The 26,227-nt window shown below is 38.0% G+C and overlaps 1 protein-coding gene across 1 annotated transcript in view; it reads left to right on the top strand.

The window, feature by feature from the left end:
- LOC148889685 (VPS10 domain-containing receptor SorCS1-like) overlaps positions 1–26,227 on the top strand; it is a 116,646-nt gene continuing 90,419 nt past the window's right edge. The window contains exon 1 of the mRNA XM_089011884.1: positions 1–53. The gene's annotated coding sequence lies outside the window, so the exon portion shown is untranslated. The remainder of the gene's footprint in view (positions 54–26,227) is intronic.

Raw genomic sequence — 26,227 nt, 5'->3', positions numbered from 1 at the left:
TGGTCAGCCATCTTGTCAGCGCGAAGATCACACCGATGCTAAAGAGCAGCTAGGTAAAGTGACGTTTTTCTTTAGATTTTATCTTATATTGTGACTTGCTATTAGGATAACAAAACAAAATGTGATTGACTTATGTCTCGACGCTAAGACTACCGCATACATTTTTCACTCTGATTGTTTGACGAACATAAAAAAAACAAGTCAGTGGAGTAAATAATCATCCATCAGCAATGGTAGACGTCGTTAATTACACCCCTCCCTTGACTTGACTGCGAACTTATGATGTTTAAAGCAAGTTTGAATATGAAGTGATTGAAACAAATCATCATGCCTCTCTAAGGAGAATAACCAAGCATGAATAATACATATCGCCGAGGCGTCATCAGCGAGCGTAACGAGCAAACATTATTCACGACAAGTGCACTAGTTTGTCAAATGGGGTACAGTGATACGTTGGCTTCCGAATTTAATTGGTTCCCAAACAGAGTGTGTGTCCCAAAAACGCATTTCCCATTGGAAACCATTAAAATTAGAATAATTCGTTCCCATAAAACATAATTTTCTACTTTCGAATTTCTACGCGTTAAAACAACACAAATATGCCTTATTTTATGTATAATAAATGTGCTATGGCATTATAATTAAATAAATAAACTGTACTGTATAATAAAGTCGTTTTATTTACCTTTGTGATGGTCATTTTCTACTTTCATTCTTGACATAACTTTGCCGCTGTGAAACGTAAATTTCTCCACTGTGAGACTAATAAAGGCAAATCCAATCCAATCCAATTGATGGCTTGATGGGATGGAGTGGCCGGTTTCATCAGCATTAAACACTTGAGGAGCAACGTAGCTTTCTTCTTTCACCATCTTGAGGAATGATCCCTTGTAGGTGCTTTCTCTTCGATAATTTTACCTAGTTCCTCATCAATTGTGTTCTGTTTATCTTGGTTGATAGCTTTTTGCATCAAGTGTACATGGCTTGTGCGGGTTATTTGTGGAGCCTGATTGATGGGATATTTTCACCTTGCAGTCTACACTCTGCCTTTGAACTATCAAAGTTGAAACAAGTCTAAATTTCACTGTTTTCTATCCATTTTATCATTCCCTCTCTGTCATCTGCCTGTCTCTTTAATGTTCAAACAACCTCCCCTCACTGCTGCGTTCTTGACCAATCACGTGGCTTTAAACGAAGACTGGGGGCGGGGAATAGAGGACAAAAACAGTCGGCTGCCATTTTCTTGTTAGGAGAACGGGCTCGTTTGTGAACGACACATCATTCATTGTGGCGCTCCCGAAAAAGAGTTAATATGCCAAGATAAAATTGTCATAAATGTAACGTTCGTAAACCGAACCGTTTGTAAGCCAAGGGGATCGTAAACCGAGGTATCGCTGTACTTTGTTGGAATTTTTTGAGTGATGTGGCAATGAAGTAAAAAAAAACATTTGAATGAAGCTGTCTGTCAACTAGGAGAGGGATTGGACGAAGATCAGGCCTCTTCACTGATACTTTCCAGGTCTTTTCTTCTTTGCCAGTCACCCACTACAGAGAGTTTATTTTTTCCCCTGCTTATGTTTTTTCCTTTTGAATATTCAAATGCAACATTGAGAACTTTTTCCGCGTTGTCCCGGCCAGCTAGCAAAGAATTAATCTCTGGCACGCCACGCATACGCAATCGCAGCGATTTGCGGGAATGGCAGATCGAAGTTGTGTCAGCGACTGACAATTCTGGGAAACGAGAGTGCATTGGGTGGAGTAGATACAATGACATATGGCTTGATCTAATGAAAAGCAGATCCCCCCCCCCCCTGCTCCCCTCCGGAGCGCCGTGACCCCCCTCTCTCTCAAATCTCAGATACCTTGACTCCTTCTGGCGGAGTTCCCACAGACTGAAAGTGCTTACGTGCCTGACACCCAAGCGCGAACGCCCGCAGATGTAGTACATCCGCCCACCCAAATAAATATAAGGCAGCTCAGTCTCAAGCTAGCAACCATCCTGGTTAGCGATATGCTAAATGTCTCATAATTCGGACGGCATTTTACATCCTTTCGGAAAATTGTTTGTTTTTTCATTTTGTTTATATGAGCATTAACTCATTCCCTGCCATTTACAAATGTATTCGGGAATTGAAAATATGACGTAGAGCCCCAAATTTGTTCGGGTTTTGTTTTTTCATGCTTGGATGCGGATAAAACGCTGGCCATGGCGTCTGGCCATGTTTATTTTGTTTCCACAAGGGGGCGGCTTTGTTCCAGCTTCAGCTGTTGTTAACGGCCTCGCTGGCTGGCTAGCTAGCTATTAGCTATCTAAAACTGCCACAAAATGAGCTCGGAACTGGGGATATTCAGAAAATCCCGCCCCCTTGTTCGTGACGTCACGCCAGGTTACTCCAGAATCAAAACAATGGCTTTAGATTTGGAGAAGATGCTTTCTTGTTACTCATCCAGTTATGAATATGATTCAAATAGTTCTGAAGAGGAAAGCATAAATGTTTGTAATCGATTAAAGAAGTACAGTAAAGTCTCGTTATATCGATATTCAAGGGAGTCCGAAAAAATATCGATATAACCGGGATTATCGATATATCCGACCCTCTTTGCATGTAATTTTCTCCGTGCATGCATAGAAATAGTATCGATATAACCGGGACTATCGATATAACGAGACTTTACTGTACTTCTGTATCAATTCGAGCCGTCTGGACTCCAATGTAGCGCCCAGAAAATGCACAAGATGATTATTATATATATATATATATATATATATATATATATATATATATATATATATATATATATATATATATATATATATATATATATATAGATAATTTCGCCATCAACACTGTGTTTTCAGATGGAAAAAAAGTACCCAAAATGCATTGTGTGTCGCTTTCTCGGTCAGGGGCGTTCCTTCCGTGACGTCACTTAGGGCATCGTCACCAACTCAAAAACAAGACTTCATGAATATTCAGCGCGAGTCTTAACATGTAAAATATAGCTATATGCAGTGGAATCTTTGGAAAATGCACTCAGTAGAAGTCATTTGAAGTGATTTTACAAATTATGGACGCAACTTCTCCGGAGGTGTCGGTTGTCCTTTTAAATATCAAAGCAAACAAAGCAATTTTGTTGAAGCTACCTTAGTCAGATCCGATTAAAATAGTCTTAACAATCCAAACTCCATGTTACAGTCGCCTCCGTGTGTGTGATCAGGTAGTTATAAAACAAGTAGTTTGAGTTGGCAGGTCTTCAACATCAAATTTCATATCTGGTCGATTGTCAAGGTAAAGGGGCCCAAGGGGGGTTGGACAGCTCAAGGGGGGGGGCTTTGAGCTTACACACAGAAGGGCCTTTCATGAATCCATTTTCGGAAAGAACCGCGGGTCAAAAGGGATGAGCGCACGGTTGTATCACAACGCGGGTTGCGCTCTGCTTTTAAGGAAAACGTCAAATGTCATGAACGTTCCGGTTCATGCTTTATAAAGACCACAAAATAACCATTGTACGCCAAAAAGGCTTAATAACCTTGTGATGATCCATTTACGGCAAAAACAGGGACGCTTTGTCTTCAGATCTCCATCGGCGGTGTCGTCATGGCAACCAAGGTTATCATTTTCTCTCTCATTTGAAGCCAAGTGGTCTCAGCGTAGAAGTAAAAGGACAAGATCACATCTTATGTTCTTGGGGGTGGCCGGTAAGAACAACAGGTTACCTTGGAGGGTTTTACAGAGCAGCTTGGCAAGCTCTTTGGTATCCGGGGTGACAAGGTGTCAGAGATGTTCGATCGGACACTGTAGACGAAGGCTCGGACCCAGAAAGATTGTCTTTACTGCCGGCAGGAGATGCAGCCATTCATGACAGACCTCCGAATTCTGCAACCCTCTGCCAAGCTATTTTTTGAGAGTACATGCAAATTTAATTGATATAACATGATCAGAATAACAGACGTCTGGCCGTTCTAAGCACAAACAGTTGTAACCAATAAAACATTGTCTCTTCCATGAACTGATACATTTATAACCTGGCTAATGCGCTCTTCCTGTGAAGGAGTTTCAAGTCGTAAATTGCTTCAGTTATAAAGAGTTTCCCAAGTCCTAAATTCTGTCCAAGGCCAGATCTCCTAGATGAAGATGACAGTTTAACTTGCTGTGTCTGTTGACCTCAGATTGACCCCAGGTTGTCTGTGCTTCAATTGTTTATTTGAGTCACACATGTTGACTAAGCATATAACAGCATGCAACTTAAATATGATAACTTCTTATTCTGTCTAATCTCATAAGGTATGCCAGACATCACAGTTTTTTGTATGTTTCTTGCTTTTCAGGCTGGATTTAAGGATGTTTTGTCACATGACTTTGCAAATTTGACATTGGTTGAACCACAGTTGTTTGTGTTGGATAGTGACCGAGCCCTGCAATATTGAGCAAAAGCCATCCCCCACCCCCAAAGGCAGTTGTGAATTGGATTGGTGGAGAAATTTACATTTCACAGCAGCAAAGTTAAGGAAGAAATGAAAGAAGATGAAAAGAAAGAGTAGAAATAGAAAAACACAATACAGGAGCTGCTGTAAAGGCAGCCACTCTCGCGGCGACATCTTGAAGTCAAAATAACACAAAAGACACAAACAGTCATTCAATTTTAAGCACTTCCTGCACCCTTTTTCTTGTATGAAGTGGTTCAAGAAGAAAGAGGAGAGGATCAAAGCGTCCTTTTCACCAGTGGATCAGGGACATTATGGTGAAATGCGCACGTCTGCTACAAGCTAAATGTTGAAAGCAAACACGAAGCTGTAGCATCCATTGACCAAAAGAGATTATCTCACATCTCCTGTCCCATATAAATCCGCTTCAATTCTGAGCCGCGACCGTTCCTCATATGCATCGGTGTTCTGCACTGACACTCTTTTCTTCTCATTGGATTGGATTTACCTTGATTAGTCTTGCAGTGGAAAAATTTACATCCATGTCCATCGATGACATCCAAATGGAACTGACATTCCTCGCAATCAAAAACGGTGCTGGCATATTCGTTCTGCTGAAAATGGCGCAACCGCTCAGCACAGTCGCCTCCTTGACGAATGTCGCGGCCAAAAATGTTGAAAAACATGTGTATAGAAAGCCGCAGAGGCAAATTTCCCCATTGTGGGACGAATAAAGGTTTTCTTATTCTGATTCTGAAAACAACAACACCAAGATCGTTTTTATGCTTTCATCGCATGGGCTTGAGCACAAAAAAACGTCAAATAGCCGAGATTTCCTTCAAATAAGATTGTCACGAGTTCCGCTAGGCAACGACTGAACCGCATGTATTCGTATATAAAGTCGTGTGCGGCTAAAGCCCGAGGCACTCTTTTCCGTGCCTCTCTTAATAAGTTCTGCATTGCGCCGACGTCAATGGAGCCTTCCGGCTAACGTATGATAAACGTCAAATTTGTTTGTCATCATGAGCGATTTTTCGACACCGATCGTTTCTCCGTAGCAGCTGCTTCGTAGCATCTGGACAAGCTCACGCAGAGCTCATTTCGCCTTTTGAGTACGACTTCTCGACGGGTGTTTTTGCGATTCGGGCGGATGAAAATGACAGCTGGGTGTAGACATCTTAGAAAAAAAAAAAAACAAGGAAAAGACGTTATGTGCGGGCGGGAAGTCGCCGCCGCGTCGCCCTTCCCCCCTTTTAGTTGCTTTCTGAGAGTTTTTTTAATTGTAAGTGGCGCGACAGCGTGAAGCCAAACTCAAAGCCGCGCAGCGACATTGTCGGGAAAGTTGGATGACGCTGAGAAAAGTTGTTGTCTCAAGTTTTTTTTTTTGAAAGTTCTTTTCAGTACAAAACAATGCTACTGTTTTGACAAGTTCTTGCTAACGATATCTGTGTGTGCTTGCGTGTGAGAGAGATAGACGTTCTAAAAATGTGCACTGGCACAGTGGAGGCGTGCGGCAGCTACACAGGCCACTTTGAACCTGAAACAATTTACATTGTTACAGTTGGGTCTGACAACTACTTATATACCGGAACACACACGCACGCACACACACACACACACACACACACACACACACACACACACACACACACACACACACACATTCCTGTTTCAATGGCTATGTGAGGGCCGGTTAACTCCATATAAAGAGTGAGGACCAACATTGCTGATAAGTTTAGAGAACTAGTGTGACATTTGAACACTAAATGTCACCCCATTTCCCAGTTGAACTTCTTTAAAAAAAGAAATAAAAAGTGCACTTGAAACTGAAATAACAGCAGGAGTGAGGTTTCTGAATGGATACATTCAAAGTCCTCACCCCTGTGGTGAATTCGGTTAAAATATAAATTTACTTTTTGTGGTAAGAACTTTTTCCTCTCATTAACCACACACACACGCATGCGCGGACACACATGAACACAACAGTGAGTAAAAAGTGTGTGTATCCAAGTGAAATGAAAATACACACCAAAAAATCATTTTGGGTGAATTTGTGAGGACCTTCCTGAAACTTTAACAGATGCATATATGGACCATCGAGAAGCCTTTAGAATGAATGCCAAAAGGTCCTCACTTGTCAAAAATGTCCTCACTATGTATGGTATAAAATGTTTGTGGTCCTCAGAAGACTAGTCATACAAACACACGCACACACACACATTTCAGTTTTTTTAAAAAAAAAGACAGGCTTTGTTGATTTAAGAGAAAGGGAGTTGGCTGCAGTCTGAGCCGTGGTTGTGTTTGGATGGTTTCCATGCTGCGGTGATCCAGCTGTGTGTGAGTGTGTGCGGTTGACTGTAATTATGTTGTACATGTCTAGCTAACCAAAGCCTGGCCTTGGTATTCACGTTCACGTTATTCTTACGTTCCCGTTTTTTTAAATTTATTTATTTTTGCGACGGCGTTAGCGCTTATGCTAAAAGATGACACAGGTAATTGAGGTTTAATTCGCTCACGGCCATAGAAGCCGGCTTGTTCATCATCAAATTCATGAAGTGGGGTGATTGGCTGAGTGATAAAATTACACCGAACGTAAAAATGAGTCGTTTAAGAATGACGCGTTCACAGTGCAAATGCTCCAGGAAGAGTCTTTTTGAAACGTTTTTTTTTTTTCCTCTCTCTCACATCGGCAGGCACAAACAGTATGAAATCCGGCTCCGCCCAAGTCCCACAACGAAAGTCAACAAATGTGTGTTTGGGGTAATGTTTCTGGAGGGTGACATTAATAGAAAGCAGATGTTCGAGGCCTCTGCAGCTGGAATGCCAGCTGGAAAAAAAAAAAAAACAAAAAAAAAAAGGCTATATGCGATCACATTTGCCATTAAGTCCTACTGTAAACATATATAGGCTTGGAAACAACAAAAAATAACAAAAATTTACCAAAAAGCGTAAACTACATGTGATAATGTTTACCATTAAATCATACTGTGAACACATATATGAGATTAGATTAGATTAAATGAGCCTTTATTAGTATCACAGCGGAGAAATTGATATTTCACAGCAGCAAAAACAGTATATGCTTGAAAACAAACAATAAACAAACACACAAACAAACAAATAGATCAAAATAAATAAATACTTAAACACATAAATAAATATTTTTTTTCTTTGCATGTCTGTGACTGTAAAGTGTCCTTCAGAGCATTGAAAGGCGTATTATTATTATTATTATTATTAATAATAATAATAATAATTTAAATAGATGATAGATAATAAATAAATGAATACCGTAAATGTAAAAATAAATGTAAAAAAGAATAAAAAAAAATACATACATGCATACATAATTAAACAAATAAATAAATGGGTAGATTGATATATAAATAAATACATGAAAAAATAAATGAATAAATACATGAATAAATGGATTTATGGATCGATTGATAGATTGGTAGGTTGATGAATAAATAACTAAATAAATAACGACTAACTAACTAACTAACTAAATAAATAAATGGATAGATTGATAGATCCATAAATAAATGAAAAGATAAATGAATAAAAACATAAATAAATGAATTTATGGATAGATTGATAGATTGGTAGGTTGATGAATAAATAACTGAAAAATAAGAATAAATAAATAAATAAATGGATAGATTGATAGATGAATAAATAAATGAATAAATAACAATATTGGAAAATAAAAGGAAAATAGAAATAAAAGGAAATTAAAAGGAAAATAAATACATAAAAATACATATATAAATAAGTAAATAAATAAACAAATAAATAAATGGATACATGAATAGATTGATAAATAAATACATGAAATAATGAAAAAATAAATGACAAAATAAAACACCCCACCCTCTAAAAAAAAATTACACCCCCCCCCCCCAATCGTCTCCCACATAGTTTTTCAATGAAGCCAGGATGACGTAGTTCTGCAACTCCAGTTGAAAGAGAGCCCAACACGTCAAGACTCCCACAATTCCTACCGGTCAGGAGATAGCTGTTTACATGATCACTTTAGATGAGGGTTATATTACGTATTTAAAAAATATAAGCACAATATACAGGTCACATCCGATTTACGACCAGCTCGACTTACGACCACCCGTACTTACGACCATGACCTCCAGACCCTATTTTTTAAAATGTTAATTCTACGCCGCAACGCGCTAGCATGCCGAATGGATGATCGACCTTCTGCAGATTGGAGAAAGTGAATATGTGGGGGCAGGGTAGCTGAATTTCTGCTCAGACATCCCCCCTCAAATTACCTGTGATCGATAACACTTTGCGAAATGTACTTTTCAAGCTCGTGATGGCTTCTCCGTGTCGTTGTTGAACGGCGAAAAGCGAGCGGAATGCCACTCCATTTTGCAACGGGAGACGAAGGGACAGCCTGCTTGCTATCTATCGCCTTTCCTCCCACACATTCTCTCCTTTGAGCAGAACAGGCTGTTCTGATTTTCATCTCAACCAGTGGAAGGAACACTTGAAGCATCTGCACAACGGCTCAATGCAAGCAAAATAGTGTGAGAGAAGAGGGCAAACTCGGGTCTAATGAGACAATTTCGAACTGGAGTGAGTCAACTCTTAGTTCAAGGGTTACGTTAAAAATTTCAAACAGATAGATGGACGTTGTGAATTATACACCAAAAAAAGGTTGAAATTATTCATCAAAAACCTTTAGATTGTAATACAGGTAACATCCGACTGATGACCGAATTCCGTTCCGACCAAACGGTCGTAAGTCGAAATGGTCGTAAGTCGAAATCCATTCGGCATGCTAGCGCGTTGCGGCGTAGAATTAACATTTTAAAAAATAGGGTCTGGAGGTCATGGTCGTAAGTATGGGTGGTCGTAAGTCGAGCTGGTCGTAAATCGGATGTGACCTGTATATTGTGCTTATATTTTTTAAATACGTAATATAATTACTTCACCAAATATTGAAGCATTAAAGTAATGGCATTTTATGTACTCATATATATATTTTTTCCTAGCATAAATAAAATAAAATCAAACATATTAATATAAAATACAACTTAATAATAAATAAATAATAATAATAATAATAATAATAATAATAACAATTATTATTATTATTATTATTATTATTATTATTATTATTATTGTTATTATTATTATTATACATATTTAATAATAAGAATAATAATAATACTAATAATAATAATAATTATTATTATTATTGTTATTATTTTAATATTTATAATAATAATAATAATGGTTATTATTATTGTTGTTATTATTTTATTATTATTATTATTGTTATTTTATTATTATTATTATTATTATTATTATTATTATTATTATTATTATTATTACTGAATTATTATTATTTTTGTCATTGTCACTCAAATTCCAGGAACCTCAGAATATTGAGTTTTAGGACTACATAAACAACCAGTGCAGCGTAAGAAACCGTAGACACTCTTCTTTCATCAGAAAGTGTTAATTCCTAAGTTATATGGCTCTGTAGTTATATGAGTTTGAAATGAGGGCAGATGTCCAAAATACAATGCAATTTATATATATTGGTTTATATCGCGCTTTAATTAAACAACATCTGAAGCAGGAACAAAGCGGCAACATGGAAAAAAGGGAAATTCTGCCCCCTTGTGGAAGGGAATAAAACATTTCCAGAGGCTATGGCCAGCGCTTTATCGACACCCAAACAAGAAAAAAACAAAACCTGAACAAATCGGGGAATGGCGCTCGACGCCATATTTTCAATTCCCAAACAAATTTGCGAATGACAGTGAATGAGTTAATATACATAAAATGATTTGTTTGATTCATATTGGAATTGTAATATTGACAAAAATACAATCTATGGACTATTAAAAAATGTGGCCTTGCCCCACCAAAAAAAAAAGTGAAATTATTGCAACTAATATCAGAATCAGTATCATCTTTATTGCCAAGTAAAGGTCTGCTAGATTTGGTGCGCACGGATCGGCGTGAGGGGAGTCGCTGGAAAAGGTGGTGGGCAGGGTGCCAAGGGTCCAGTAGGATTCCAGATTAAGATTCAGATGAGGCAGAGGTCGACCAAAGTGCTTCAATGTTGAAATCTACTTTTGGGATCCTGCAAATAAGTTAAATTTACCCCCCCCCCCTCCCCCAATCTCACTCATCTGTTATTGTTGACGTCCTTGCACAGACTGATAAAACATTCATTTCCTGAGTGTTCTGTAGTCATGGGGACCACGCCCCGTCATTCGCGGACATCCTCTCACAAGCTCAGCTCACCCGGTCAAGGTCAAAGGTAACAGTCACAAGAGGACATAAACGTTATTAAAATAAACAACCAAGCGCGTGAGAAACTTGAATTTCTTTCTCCTTGCTGACACGTCATCCGGTTCTCATTCGGAACTGGTTCTTTGACTTTTTTTGTTGCTCAATACCGCCATCTAGTGGCGTGTCAAGATGGCAGTGCTCTCTCTCTCTCCCCCTCCTTGTTCATTTCATGGCGCTGAGGCAGACAGAGGCAGCTATCTGGAAACATCAAGAAAATAACAGGCTGTATGGGGAGGATGTGTCACTCTTTTGGCGGACACCTTCGGGCCCAATTCCGATTCTGTGTATCACATTTGGACAAATCATGTTTTTTTTTTTTTTAGTGAGGAGTTGTCAGCGATTTATTGCTGCTGCTGCTCTGTGCAATGACTTTGGGTGGAATTCAAGGTATGAGTCGGTCAGAGTTTGGATTACAAGGTTGTTTGATTCCACACTGTAAAAAGAGAAAGTCTGAGCCAGATATGTGAGCTTGGGGATTTGAAAGTGTTGTTTTTTTTTTTTTTGTTTCATATTTGTGCAAAAGTTTGTCAATTGAAGACCTCACTGATTTTTTTTTTAATGTTTGACAGAAGCATCCATGTTTTTTTTCTTTTTCTCAACGATGAGTATTTTCCTTACTTGACTCCAATGGAATGAATAAATGTGACACCATTTTTAACAAAGTGGAAATGCCCTCTGTTGACCCAGTTGAATAACATTTTAATTTTGACGCTAAACAAATAAATAAATAAATAAATAAATAAATAAATAAATAAATAAATAAATAATGAACAAAAATGTATAAAAAAATAAATACACAACTACATAACTTAATTACATAAATAAATGAATAAAGGAATAAATAGATAAAAATAAATAAATTAAATAGCAACGTAAATAAATAAATTGATACACGAATAAATATATAAATAAATACATAACAACATAAACAAAAATAAATCAACAAATACATGAATAGCCTCATAAATAAATACAAATAAATAAATGAATGGATACACGAATAAATACACATAAATAAAAAATAAAAATAAATAAATTGATACACAAATAAATACATACATACATAACAACATAAAGAAATTTAAAAAAATCATACACAATAAATAATAATAATAATAATAATAATAATAATAATACATTTCATTTATAAGCGCCTTTTGAAACTCTCAAGGACACTTTACAGTCACAGGATATTTTTTTCTGTGGGTGAGCAGCGGCGGCCACACGCGCCAGCGTTCACTCAACCAAATAAATGAATAACAACATAAAAATAAATAAATAAATAAATAAATACACAGATAAATAAATACACAGATAAATAAATACACAAATACACGAATAAAAAAATAAAAATAAATAAATGAATAAATAAATAAATAAATAAACAAATACACGAATAAAAAAATAAAAATAAATAAATGAATAAATAAATAAATAAATAAATACACAGATAAATAAACACACAAATACACGAATAAAAAATAAAAATAAATAAATGAATAAATAAATAAATAAATAAATAAATACACAGATAAATAAATACACAGATAAATAAATCCACAAATACACGAATAAAAAAATAAAAATAAATAAATGAATAAATAAATAAATAAATACACAGATAAATAAACACACAAATACACGAATAAAAAAATAAAAAAAATGAATAAATAAATAAATAAATAAATGAATAAATAAATAAATAAATACACAGATAAATAAACACACAAATACACGAATAAAAAAATAAAAAAATGAATAAATAAATAAATGAATAAATAAATAAATAAATAAATAAATAAATAAATAAATAAATAAATACACAGATAAATAAACACACAAATACACGAATAAAAATTAAAAATAAATAAATGAATAAATAAATAAATAAATAAATAAATAAATACACAGATAAATAAATACACAGATAAATAAATCCACAAATACACGAATAAAAAAATAAAAAAAATAAATGAATAAATAAATAAATAAATACACAGATAAATAAACACACAAATACACGAATAAAAAAAAAAATGAATAAATAAATAAATAAATAAATAAATAAGTAAATAAATAAATAAATAAATAAATACAACCGCGTGGGGAGCAGCAAAAGTGTCTGCCGTTTTACAGTTTTTTTTTTTTTCCCCCGATCAGAACTTTTGACAGGTTGAGGATTTAGGTTCACGACAGCTCTTGCCGCCATCCAATAGATTTTAAATTCCCCTCCTGGGTATACTTGATTCATGAATTTAAATATAAACACATTCGCAAAATGCCCGGGATGGTGTTTAGGTCGCGGAGAAAAGTAGCGACACAAACACACCAAATTGCCTACAATGAAACATAAGTGCGCTGATGGAACAGATGGCACATAGATGAGACGACAACTCCTCTGCGACTTTCGCTGACTTTAACCGAGATGCATGTTACTCAAAACGACCTTGAGAAGTGTAAATTAAATATAGGAGTTGCCCGTCGGCTCGCCATTCAGAGGACTATGCTCTTTTCTTCTTTTTTTTAACACAGTGCAGACTCCAAAGTTGTACAATTTGGAGTTTCAACCAAACCATGAGCGAAAACTCCAAATGGAATTTATTGTAATATGAGCTGGCGCGTATCCCAGTTGGCTTTTAGCTTGCGGCAAGTTACGGCCCTAGCTAGCCTGTTCACTCGCATCGACACCTCGAGGCCATTTCCAATCTTTAGTTAACCGTACAAAACCCACGAGCTCACCGTTCTGTCCTATACTGTAGCTTCATCTATTTTCTAATCCGTTTACACTCACGGGTCGCAGGCGTGCGGGAGCATAGCAACCCACCATGTATGTTTTTGGAGTTTCGGAGCCCTGCACTTGTTCGCACCGTTTGGTCATCGTGCTAACTGCTGTCCTTGCTAAATATTACAAATAATCAATCAAATCAAGAACTTTCGCAAATGAATTTTGCAAAGCAGATAATATCGCGACTTATTATTATTTTCTAATTGTTGATTCATTTTAGCTTTGGATGACATTTCAGAGGGTTAAAATATTGCTTAAAAATTCCTGTAGACTTGCGTTAATTAGATGAAGGTGACCAAGAAACTTAAATAAAATGCTGGGGGCATATCCAGGGGGATGGGGGGCGGGGGGGTGATTGGGGCTGTGTAGATTTTTGAGTAAAAAGATTCTGCTGTTCGTTAACTCATTCACTGCCACCCCCCGAATTTATTCGGGAATTGAAAATAGGACGTAGAGCGTCATTCCCTAATTTGTTCGGGTTTTGGTTTTTCTTGCGCGGGTGCCGATAAAGCGCTGTTCAGATATCTGGCAATGGTCAAAAGGGCCAGCGTTTCCATGTTAGCGCTTTGTTACAGCTTCAGCTGTTGTTAAAGTGCTATATAAACTGATGTGTATGTATCGCATTGTATTTTGGACAGCTGCCCTCATTTCAAGCTCATATAACTCCAGACCCATATAACTTAGGAATTAACTATTTTTTGATGATTAAAGAAGAGAATCTAAGTTTTTTTTTTTTGTTTATGTCATTTTAAAACTCAATATTCCGTCGGTCCTGCAATCTGAGTGAAAATGACAAAAACCCTGGCACTAGAGTGGACACATTTTTACACATCATCTGAATGAGTTAAAATGAGGAATTCATCGTCACAACAGAATAACCAGTAAAAATGAAAATCTTATTCCTCCAAATCTTTTGGAAACATTTGAACTTGTCAGCCAGCGACTAGTCAGACGCCATTGCGTCAAAAGTGACACGTAAGCAACGCTAAACTGCGAGGAGGGACTCACATGGTGCACGCCGCGCCACCTCAAGGCGGAATTATCTAATAGCTGCTGGCACAGATGGTGTAGGACAAATGAGCTGCCTCTTGTCAAGATGCCAGTTGTTGCTTTTTGTGTTTTTTGGCACAAACGCAAGCGCGCACCTTCCACCGCCGCTCCTCAGCGCTCAGCCCGGGCCGCTTGTAAATAAATCAAGAGATTCTCCCTGGCGGCGGGCACGCTCTTCTGTATTCCGATCCCTTCGCCGCATACAATTCCTGTGCGGTTTCTCTCGGCGGCTTTTTGGGCGTCGACGCCGCCAACTGACACTTTTATATTGAACCCAAATGTTAATCAGTCTCCCTTTTATCGAATCGCTCCATCGACTGTGCTAGCGGTGTTGCAAAATCAAGTCCAGCTGGATGAAGGAGGACAGGTGTGCTCACGGTGCCCCTTTAGACGCCATGCAATTTACTGGCTCGCTGTCCTAAACTCCAAAAGTGCCAAAGTGCGCTGGCGCTTTGCTAATCGCTAATTAGCAATGTGGAAACTCACTTAAAAGTTGCAACGGACAAAGACGCCGTACATTTCTCGCCCACCTGACGTCAAAATAAGTAGTTCCGGCAGTGATGTCAGATTTTTTTAAACTCATTTGCTTCCCATTCCCGAATTTATTCAGGAATTGAAAAATGTGACGTGCGGCGCCATTCCAGACTTTGTTCGGGTTTTGGTTTTTCTTGGTTTATGGGTTGTAAACCGAGGCTTAAAAAAGCCCGAAATATTTGGTCAAAAACCGAAATGGTCGAAAATCAAGACGTTCGACTGTATCAGGATACTGGGCCCGACCCAAAGGCTTCAGGCTGCTAGGAGCTTGTCCTTTGAAACAGTTTTATTGGATGTTGTGGGTAAGGGGAGCCTTTACGAACATATTGGATAGCAGCTGTCATGAAAGCCCCTCGTGTAGCCCACAGATGGGATGTTCACGTTCCGTAAACGAGCCCGACCATGCCGACTGGGGACACCAGACAAGATCACGGGCAATTCGTCAGGCCGGCGAGGATCTGGATCCCCGAGGAGTAGATGTAAAGACTCCTTTGACATTGACGGCAGTGAGTTGAGGTGTCAAAAAGACCGTATTGGCCTCTTCACTGCAAAGTGTTTTCACCCGACGATTCCCACAGTACTCTGAAAGGTTTCGGTGACATTCCTTTCTGGACTAGACGCTGAAGCAAATTCAATGTTTCAGCTACCCCATTTCTCGCTGATCTCTATACGAAGCTCTGATCTATCAACCCACTTAAAGCCCAAGGCGGGTGTTGCTTTGGTTAGTTTCGGATTGACGATCTGTTCAGAAATCGTGAATTATCTACTTTGCAGACTGAGGTACAGTAGGAAGACACTAAAGCAGTGGTTGTTAATCTTTTGGGAGGCACCGAACCCCACCAGTTTCATATGGTCATTCACCGAACCCTTCTTTCAAAGACTGTGCCCAGTAACTGCATACAAGACTGATGGGTGTACCTCTGCGGCGGATGATCCACCAAACCCCTGAGACCGACTCACCGAACCCCTGAGACCAATTTACCGAAACCCTAGGGTTCGATCAAACACAGTTTAAGAACTACTGCACGAAAGTAACTTTCTATAAACTATGTTATCAATGGATGAAAAGGTTTCTTCAGCCGTCATATGTACTTCTTTGAAGGTGTCGGACCAATTGGGCAATCAGGCCAGTCGTCAGTCAGGACAATAGAAGTAATCAGTGGAGCCGCAGGGATTAGTCCTCTGCTCCCCCTCAACCTGAGAGCAGGGACCAATCATAGCAGAGTCCGGCACCGCCATGTCTGGACAGTAGGGATATATATACTATATATATAGGGCCGAAACTGCCAGTAAGACTTTACTTCGCTGAAGAAGCATCTTAGATAAGAAGCGAAACGTCCGACACCTTCAAAGAAGTACAGATGACGGCTGAAGAAACCTTTTCATCGATGGACCACTGCTGTATGACTGACAGCTTACTCAGACGTATGTTATCAATGCAAGATAAATCTGGTAAACATCCACAAAGCCTAAAAAACAAACCATCACATCCTAATCCAGATCATCCAAGTCCAAATAGATATTTTTTCCACAGACCTTATTTTCTTTTGGATTGTTTTTTTTTTTTTTTGGTCACTTAGCCTCATCAAGCCTGAATGCTAGCTGTCCTTTTGGATCTAAACACTCCAATGTCTGGGGGGGGGGGGGGGGGGGGTGCCTCTTTTCAAAGAGGCACTGGGATGGATGAGGGACTTGCACACGAGTAATGATTAACATCCATCACCCCGCAATGTTCCATGACTGCATCAGGCTTCAGGTGAAGCCAACCGCCCCCCTCCCTCCTGCATTTCTTCTGTTTGACACCCCCCGCCCCTACCCCCCGGTAAGGCTCTCAGTCAAACTCCCTCTCCCGATGTCTCAGACTTTTCTAAATTGCTTTGAATTCGTGCAAGGACGTCTGCGTTGGTGGAATTCTATCCCTTTGTCTCTTATTTCAGTCTTGTGTGTTGTCTCAAGTGGTCTGAGGGATTCCGCGTTAGTTCAGAGGGGGGGGGGCGTCCAAGATTTTACCTCATAGTGGCAGTTGTGGGGGTGATGTAAAGTGCCATTTGTCTGGGTCGAGATGGTGGTGCTGCCATCTCATCAGAAAGCACATTTCCTTCTTCCACGGTGTCAAATAGGGAGTCGATGAAGTCGTGTCATTTGGCAGATAGCCGAAACGGCGATCATGTCCCACTTTGAACACGCTGACCGATGGCAGGAGTGGTGCAAATTTTACTGTGACCCCCCCCCCCAAAAAAAAAAAACACCTTCCAGTTTGGACTTTCAGTCCAGAGACAGATTTTTTAGAACGTTTGAACTCTTCAGCCAAGCTGTTGATTTTTTACTAAGCAGATGCTTCCTTTTAGCATCCATCCCATGGCTCTTCCATTTCCGTCTGATTATAGACGCATGCAAATTTGTCCCAGATGCTACCAGAGAGCTTGCCAGCACTCGAGAATTGAGGTGAAGATTTAGTGCTCTGGTGCTTTCAGGCTGATCGTTTTGATGGGTAGAGAAGCCTGTCACGTTGAAAGACTGTCAATTTAGAAATTATTTGTCTTCCAACGGCTGGATTTTGAATCTTTTCAGAATGGTCTCAGAGCACTGCTCAGATGGATTGTCTGTCAAAACCCGCGTCTTCATTTTCTCTGATGTTTTCTTTGCTTTTGGCAGTTTCGATTCGAGTTGGACCTCGGTGGGTTTCTTTTGCTTTCCGATTTTCTGCTACAGATCATTAAAACGTGCTGCTTACATGATTAAATGAGCAATTTGATTTCTCGGCAGTCACACGGGCGTTTGTCACATTTGCCAGTGCAAATATCAGTCGCTGGAGTTGTTTTTAACACCGTCAGGCTGTTTTAACTAAAATGCAGTGTAAGAAGACATTTATTTATTTATATTTACTTAAACCTCGAACACTCACATGCATCTTTCGATGCAACTGAGTTTACTTTAACAAGGAAGGTACTGTGTTCCTAGTTTGACGCCAGCGCTGCTCTACTCTCAATTTAGCTGTCGCACCGTAGGAACACAGGCGAGGCACATCAGAGAGTCGCGAGCTGTAGGATGGCGAAGCGCTGCCACATGATTACACGGCACCGTGCCAGTTACACAAACGCTGGCAGATTTCAAATTCCACAGGATTAGATTCCCTGAGTACAACCTGTAATAATATACCTGTGGTAGGATAACACAAATTCTCGCATAAGCCACAAATAACAGGTGCAGTAAGTAAATACAATGCTAACTGTGCTCAGAGCGTAGCGAATGTCTGAAACTTGAGTTTAAAACTGATTTACAGTTTCAAATACAAAATGACAACACTTGCAAGGAGCATGATGAACAGTGTTAGCTCACCAAAGTAATGTTAAGAAATGTAAATAGCATGCTAACTATGCTAACAGTATAGCAGAGGTCCAAAACTTGAGTTTAAAACTGACCTACGTACTTTCACATGAAAAACGACAACACTTGCAAAGAGCATGATGCATATTGTTAGCCTACTAAAGTAATGTCTAAAAACCTAAATAGCATGCTAACTATGCTAACAGTATGGCGAATGTCCGAAACTTGAGTTTGAAATTGACCTACATAGTTTCAAACGCAAAATGACAACACTTGCAAGGAGCATAGTTAACAGTGTTAACCATCAAAGTAATGTCATCTAATTTAAATAGCATGCTAACTATGCTAAAAGTGAGGCGAACGTCCAACACTTGAGTTTGAAACTGACCTTTATACTTTCAAATGCAAAATGACGACACTCGCAGAGAGCATAATGCAGATTGTTAGCCCACCAAAGTAATGTCAAGAAACATAAAAAGTATGCTAACTATGCTAACAGTATACCGAATGGCCAAAACTTGAGTTTGAAACTGACCTTTGTTTCAAATACAAAATGACAACACTTCCAAGGAGCTTGATGAACAGTGTTAGCGCACCAAAGTAACATCAAGAAATGGAAATGACACGCTTAAGTATGCTAAGAATGTAGCAAACGTCCAACAGTTGAGTTTGAAACTGACTTTTATTGTTTCAAATACAAAAACACTTGCAAGGAGCATGAATAACAATGTGAACCACCAAAATAACGCTAACTAATGCCAATAGTTAGTGTTATTTTGGGGAGTAGCTGGGAAAGGTGGTGGGCAGGGTGCGGGGGGTCCAGTAGGATTTTGTTTTGATTCTTGCAGTGTGGACGATTTCTGGAAAGGCACCCCCGAGTTGCGTGATTATCAATGTAATGTTCATGTGACATTTAATGTAGTTTTTGGGGCAAAAAAGTCATCTCAAAGCACTTTGAGTATGACATGAGACAAAGAAAGCATGATAGAGGAAATCAACCAACCAAAATGGGATTCATCACCTGTCTGCTCCAAATTATACAGCGCGATGATCCCACTACTGAAATTGTACTAATGCTCGTAGCAGATAGCGAGTCATTTTCTGCTGCACTGCCATTAGAGAGACAAAAATAGCCCCCCCCCCCCTCACTCTCTCTTTATATTAAACAATTACTCCTCATCAGCTGGGATATTCCCAAACGGCTTTGACAGATTTCCTCAGCAGAACTCCAGGCATATTTTCGAACTTTGTTGATCTAAGTTAGCCCGCGTCTGAACTTTGCCCAAAAATAGATATACAGTGATACATTGCCTTATGAACTTAATTGGTTCCCAGACAGAGTGTGTAAGGCGAAGTGTGTATCCCCAAAATTAATTTCCCATAGGAAACCATTAAAATGAGAATAATCCGTTCCCCAAAAAACATAATTTTCTACTTTGTAATTTTCTAAGCCTTAAAACTACCCAAAATATTCCTTATTTTATGTATAATAAATGTGCTGTGGTATTATAATTAAATAAATAAACTGTACTGTATCATAAAGTCGTTTTATTTACCTTTGTGATGGTCGTTGATGGCTTGATGGAATGGAGAGGCCGCTTTCATCACCATTAAACACTTGATGAGGAACGCAGCCTTCTTCTTTCACCTGGAGGAATGATCCCTTGTAGGTGCTTTCTCTGCGATAATTTTATCTAGTTCCTCATCAATTGTGTTCTGTTTAGCTGGGTTGATAGCTTTTCAAGTGTATGTACAGGTAACATCCGACTTACGACTGAGTTCCGTTCCGACCAAACGGTCGTAAGTCAAAATAGTCGTAAGTCCATTGTAGAGGACAAAAAAAGTCGGCAGCCATTTTCTTTTTGGAGAACGGCTTCACTCTCTCTATATCTGTAACCCCCTCACTGCTCCGTTCTTGACCAATCACGTGGCTTAAACCGAAAACTGGGGGCGGGGAATAGAGGAGAAAAAAAGTCGGCTGCCATTTTATTGTTAGAAGAACGGGCTTGAACGACACATCACTCATTGTGGCAACTTCGTGTGTGTCCCGAAAAATAGTTCGTATGGCAAGGTAAAAATTTCATAAATTTAACATTTGTAAACTGAAAAGTTCGTAAGCCAAGAGGTTCGTAAACCGAGGTATCACTGTATTTTTATTACAGGCGTCACACGCATGAGACGACCTTCAAGCACACTGTTGCACAAACACCATCTCCTGCATTGATAAGCGCGAGCAGACACAATGTTTAGGGAGCAACAAGTATCTCCTGAGGTGTCTCCAAAACGTAATTACCCGAAGAACAAAAAGGTGTAGGTGGATATCCGAGGCTGTGTCTCGGTCGAGTTGAGAAAAGAGCACTTGGGAGATGATAAGGAAATATAACAATGTGGCTTTTTCATTGTCATTTTCCTCACCATCCACTTTCACCATACGATGTGGTATCCTTTGGATTGTGAGGTGTTCTTCTCCTTCTCTGTGCTGTTCGAAATGCTGTCATTCTGCTGCAATTTAATCTCGGTTTTACCCCGATAAAAGAATCTGATGCACCTTCAGCTTTATTTGTTTATTGATTTATTTACAGGCATTATTTCATGAAGTCTTGTTTTTTATTAAACTTTTCGACATGTCAACTTGTGGACCGCTTATACTGAGACTTGAACCTTTTATATAAAATAAAAAAAATGTTTTTAATTGTGAAATAAATTACATTAAATAACTTAAAAGAATATCTCGATAAAGAATATCAATATAGACATGTTTTCTAGTTTTACTTGTGAAATAAATTAAATAAAAATAATCAGATCATAGCACTGTGTTTCTGACTTTAATTCATGTTTGGGGGTCCATCGTTAAAAATAAAGACATAAATAAATGAATAGACAAATAGACCAATCAATCAATCAATCAATCAATAGTGAAATATATAAACGGATAGATAGATAAATAAACAAACAAATATATAAATAAATGAACACACAATCAATTAACTAAATACATTCTGAAATAAATAAATGAATAGGTAAACAAATAAACAAGCAAATAAATAGATAAATAACAAAATGTGCAAAAAATAAATACATAAATAAATAAATAAATTAATTAATTAATTAATATGATACAAATGAAATGAATATGAAATGAAAATGAAATGAATATGAAGTAAATATAATGTAAATATGATATAATTATGTTATAAATATGATATAAATATGATATAAATATGACATAAAAATGATATAAATATGAAATAAAGAAATAAACAAATCAAGAAATCATGAAATCATGAAATCATGAAATTATGAAATCATGAAATAATGAAATTATGAAATACACACATGAATAAATACATACGTAAATAAACAGTAATTAAATAAATATGGAATAAATAAATAAAGAAATAAACAAGTGAATAAACAATTCAATAAATACATCAATAAATCAATAAATAAATAGGTTGGGGTGGACTGGCGTGTGGCTACCATGCTTGAGAATCAGCAGTTCCCAACGGTTTGCATTAACTTTCCCATAATTGTTTAGGTTTTACGTCGATACATATTTTACCTGAGGAGTGTAGACACTAAAATGAAATAAATAATGAAATATTCGACTTATTATTATGCCATTAAAATACACTCAATTGTCCTAATTAGTGGGAACCTGCGCTTGTTTATCTTTAATGAGCCGCAGCCATTTTTGCAGATTTCTTTTTCTTTCTTTGTTTAAAAAAAAAATAAAATAAAATAAAAAATCAACCACTTTTCTTTTCATTTGTTTTGAAACTCATCTCCCTGCTGTTTTGGAATTGCTTCTTGCAGTTAGACGTGAGCATCGTACACAAACAGCGGGAAAAAAAAATTCCCCAGCAATAAACGTCACGTTTTACGAGCTTTAAAGGTGACTCACTGCGCTTCTTTGATCAAAAAAAAAAAAAAAAAAAATGGCAGTCTGAGAGCTTTCTGGAATTCTCTTTTACAATCTTATGTCTGTATGAGACGCTTCCCTGACTAGAGCCTCTAAAGCACAGACGAGAAAAAGCGCTTAAGAATACACCAAAATCCGAAAGTGGCGAGAAGCGCCCACATTTAGTCTTGCTCCGCCCACTTTCTGCTTCCAACGCCAATGTTACATTTGGCACGCTTTGGATTATGAGCTTTTCCTTTTTCCGTCTCCTTTTCAAATCCCATCGTTCACCTGCGATTCATCCTTGTCTTATCTTGTCAAAGTCTGTCATGCATTTGATGCGTCCTATCTTTATTTTAGCTTATTGACTCCCAAACGGTGTGCAAAAATGTATCCACTCCAGTGCCAGGGTTTTTGTCATTTTCATTCAAATTGCAGAAGAGTTTTAGGACTACATAAACATTCAATACAGCGTTAGAAATCTTCTTTCATTAAAAAAAAAAAGTTAATTCCTAAGCTATATGGATCTGGAGGTATCTGAGCCTTAAATGAGGGTGACTGTACAAAATACAATACTACAATAATAATAATAATATATTTTATTTTAAGCGCCTTTCAAAGCTCTCAAGGGCACTTTACAGTCACAGACAAGCATAGGTACGTTAATAAATAAAATACAATCACAAATAGAATGCAATCAATACCAATTATGTAGAACACACAAGAAATTGGTCTCCGGTAGAGCACGCTGCACTAGTATCATCATAAAAAAAATTGCAAAGAGGAGACTATGCAGTTATATTTGGGTTACTGTTTAGAGAATTAATGGTGATGGGGGAAGAAGCTGTTTAAATGTCTGCTGGATTTGGTACCCATGGATCGGTAGCTGGAAAAGGTGGTGTGCAGGGTGCGGAGGGTCCAGTAGGTTTTTTTCCATTACCCTTTTTTCTATTCTGCAAGTCCTCGAAAGTGGGTAGCGCTTTAACAACAGCTGAAGCTGTAACAAAGCACTAACATAATAATAATAATAATAATAATACAGTAAAGTCTCGTTATATCGATATTCAAGGGAGTCAGAAAAAATATCGATATAAACGGGACTATCGATATATCCGACCCTTTTTGCATGTAATTTTCTCCGTGCGTGCATAGAAATAGTATCGATATAACCGGGAATATCGATATATCCGATATCGATATAACGAGACTTTACTGTAATAATAATAATAATAATAATAATAATAATAATAATAATAATAATAATAATAATTATTATTATTATTATTGTTATTATTATTATACATTTCATGGGAGGAAGTGAGTTCCAGAGTTTGGGGGCAGAGCAGCTGAAAGCTCTGTCCCCCATCGTGCTGAGACGGGCAGGGCGGGGGCATACAGAGGCAGAGGGAGGAAGAGGATCTGAGTGCGCAAGAAGGAATAGAAATTTGACAAAAGGCAAATGCTGCCCCCTAGTGGAAGGAAAAAAAAACATTGCCAGAGGTCTGACCAGCGCATTATCGGCACCACCCGCAAGAAAAACTAAAACCCGAACACCACGTCACACTTTTCAATTCCCGAATAAATTCTGTAGAGGCAGCAAATGAGTTAAATGGCATTGATTCGATTCGTTTATGGGGTCATTTGAGTACATTTTGCATTTAATTTTTCATTCATTTTTTGTCCTGCGACTTTGAGATTGTTGTTGTTTGCGAGCGAGCGAGCGAGCGAGCGACAATCTCCTTCACCCGCAGTTCAGATTGGTAGCTGCGGTCAAAGCAGCTGCCAAATGCCAAGTCGATATCTACCCTTTGCTCGCTTCATCTGTTCGGCCAATTAACATGTTTAAAGGCCCAAAACTGAATATACTTTGCAGAACGTGGCTAATGCCTCTTATTTTTAGTTGAAATTCTTCATGTATGTCATACCTTGAACTATTTTTCACTGGGTTGGTTTCAGGATGGATCATACTAGGATTGTAACACAGAGGTAACGTTCTACTGGCTTCTGAGACCTCTATCTCATATACAGTGATACCTCGGCTTACCAACGCTTCAGCTAACAAACGTTTCACCTTACGAACATTTAATTCGCGAAAAGAAAATATAATCTTGGCAAACTAGTTTTCGGAGCGCCACAATGGCTGGCGGACTAGTTTTCGGCGGAAAAACACCAAACCACACGGCCGAACAGCGCCACCATGGCTGCCGGACAACTTTTCCACACCCACTTTCTTTGAGTGCACATGACGTCCTCCGCAGATACAATTTTAAACATGCTGAGAAGCTTCCTTTCTAGGTCAATGGATACTTTTTTTTTAGGATTAAGTTTTAATATCTAATCATCTCGTATTTATTTCCAGTTAAATAACAAGAGAACATGCCATTAAAAGTTACTTTCCGTGACTTTTAATAGTCGAGATGGTAATGCGGGGGGGGGGGGGGGGGGGGGGGGGGGGGGGGGGGGGGGTTTCGGCCTTGAGATATCGGAGCCTCTTTGAAATAACATATCACCTATGAATAGAATTTCACCTTTTTGTTCTCCTGACCGCGCAGAATTCTTTCATCTACCTTCTAGCAGGGGTATTTTTTGTTCATGATCGGAAATATTCCGAATTGAACGCTTGGATTCATATTTGCATGATGGCATGTTTTTTTGATGAGGAGTCAGACTTCTCATCAACATTTAAACAGCCTTGTTAAAGGGGTTCTGCTTTTTTTTTTTTTTTTTTTTTTTTTTTTAACTTTCTACCCAACCAAACTTTCCAAACAAGCTCCGAATCTAAAATGTCACTGACCTGTTAAAATCAGGACACCAGTTTGCACCGTAAAAGTATTTTTCTTAAAGTATGTATTTTCCATTGGATAAGGCGCACCGGAATATATATACAGTAAAGTCTCGTTATATCGATATCGGATATATCGATAGTCCCGGTTATATCGATACTATTTCTATGCACGCAAGGAGAAAATTACATGCAAACAGGGTCGGATATATCGATAGTCCCGGTTATATCGATATTTTTTCGGACTCCCTTGAATATCGATATAACGAGACTTTACTGTGTATATATATATATTCTATATATATATATATATATATATATATATATATATATATATATATATATATATATATATATATATATAGTGAAAAATAGTTTGTATGCCATTCATATATATATATATATACACATGAATGGCATACAAACTATTTTTCAGGATACACACGGAGCTGCCACAATGAGTAATATTCCCCGCCCCCAGTCTTCGGTTAAAGCCACGTGATTGGTCAAGAACGCAGTAGTGAGGGTGAGGGGGGTTAAACATTAAAGAGACAGGCAGACCACAGAGAGAGTGACAAAATGGATAGAAAACATTGAAATTTGGACTTGTTTCAACTTTGATAGTCCAAAGGCAGAGTGTAGACTGCAAGGTTAAAATTCCCATCAATCAGGCTGCATAAATAACTCGCACAAGCCATCTGTACACTTGTTGCAAAAAGCTATCAACCCAGGTAAACAGAACACAATTGATGAGGAACTAGGTAAAATTATCGCAGTGAAAGCACCGACAAAGGATCATTCCTCAAGATGGTGAAAGAAGAAGGCTACGTTCTTCATCAAGTGTTTAATGCTATGAAACCGGCCACTCTTTTCCATCAAGCCATCAACGGCCATCACAAAGGTTAATAAAACAACTTTATCAAACAGTACAGTTTATTTATTTAATTATAATACCATATCACATTTATTATACATAAAATAAGGTATATTTTGGGTAGTTTTAAGGCTTAGAAAATAGTAGTAAAAGTAGAAGTTATGTTTTATGGGGACCTGGGAATGGATTATTCTCATTTTAATGGTTTCTTATGGGAA

The sequence above is a fragment of the Hippocampus bargibanti genome, linkage group LG13, assembly GCF_051943395.1.
Source record: "Hippocampus bargibanti isolate YZ-2025 linkage group LG13, ASM5194339v1, whole genome shotgun sequence".
Lineage (NCBI taxonomy): Eukaryota > Metazoa > Chordata > Actinopteri > Syngnathiformes > Syngnathidae > Hippocampus > Hippocampus bargibanti.
This window is presented reverse-complemented; position numbering and strand designations above follow the sequence as displayed.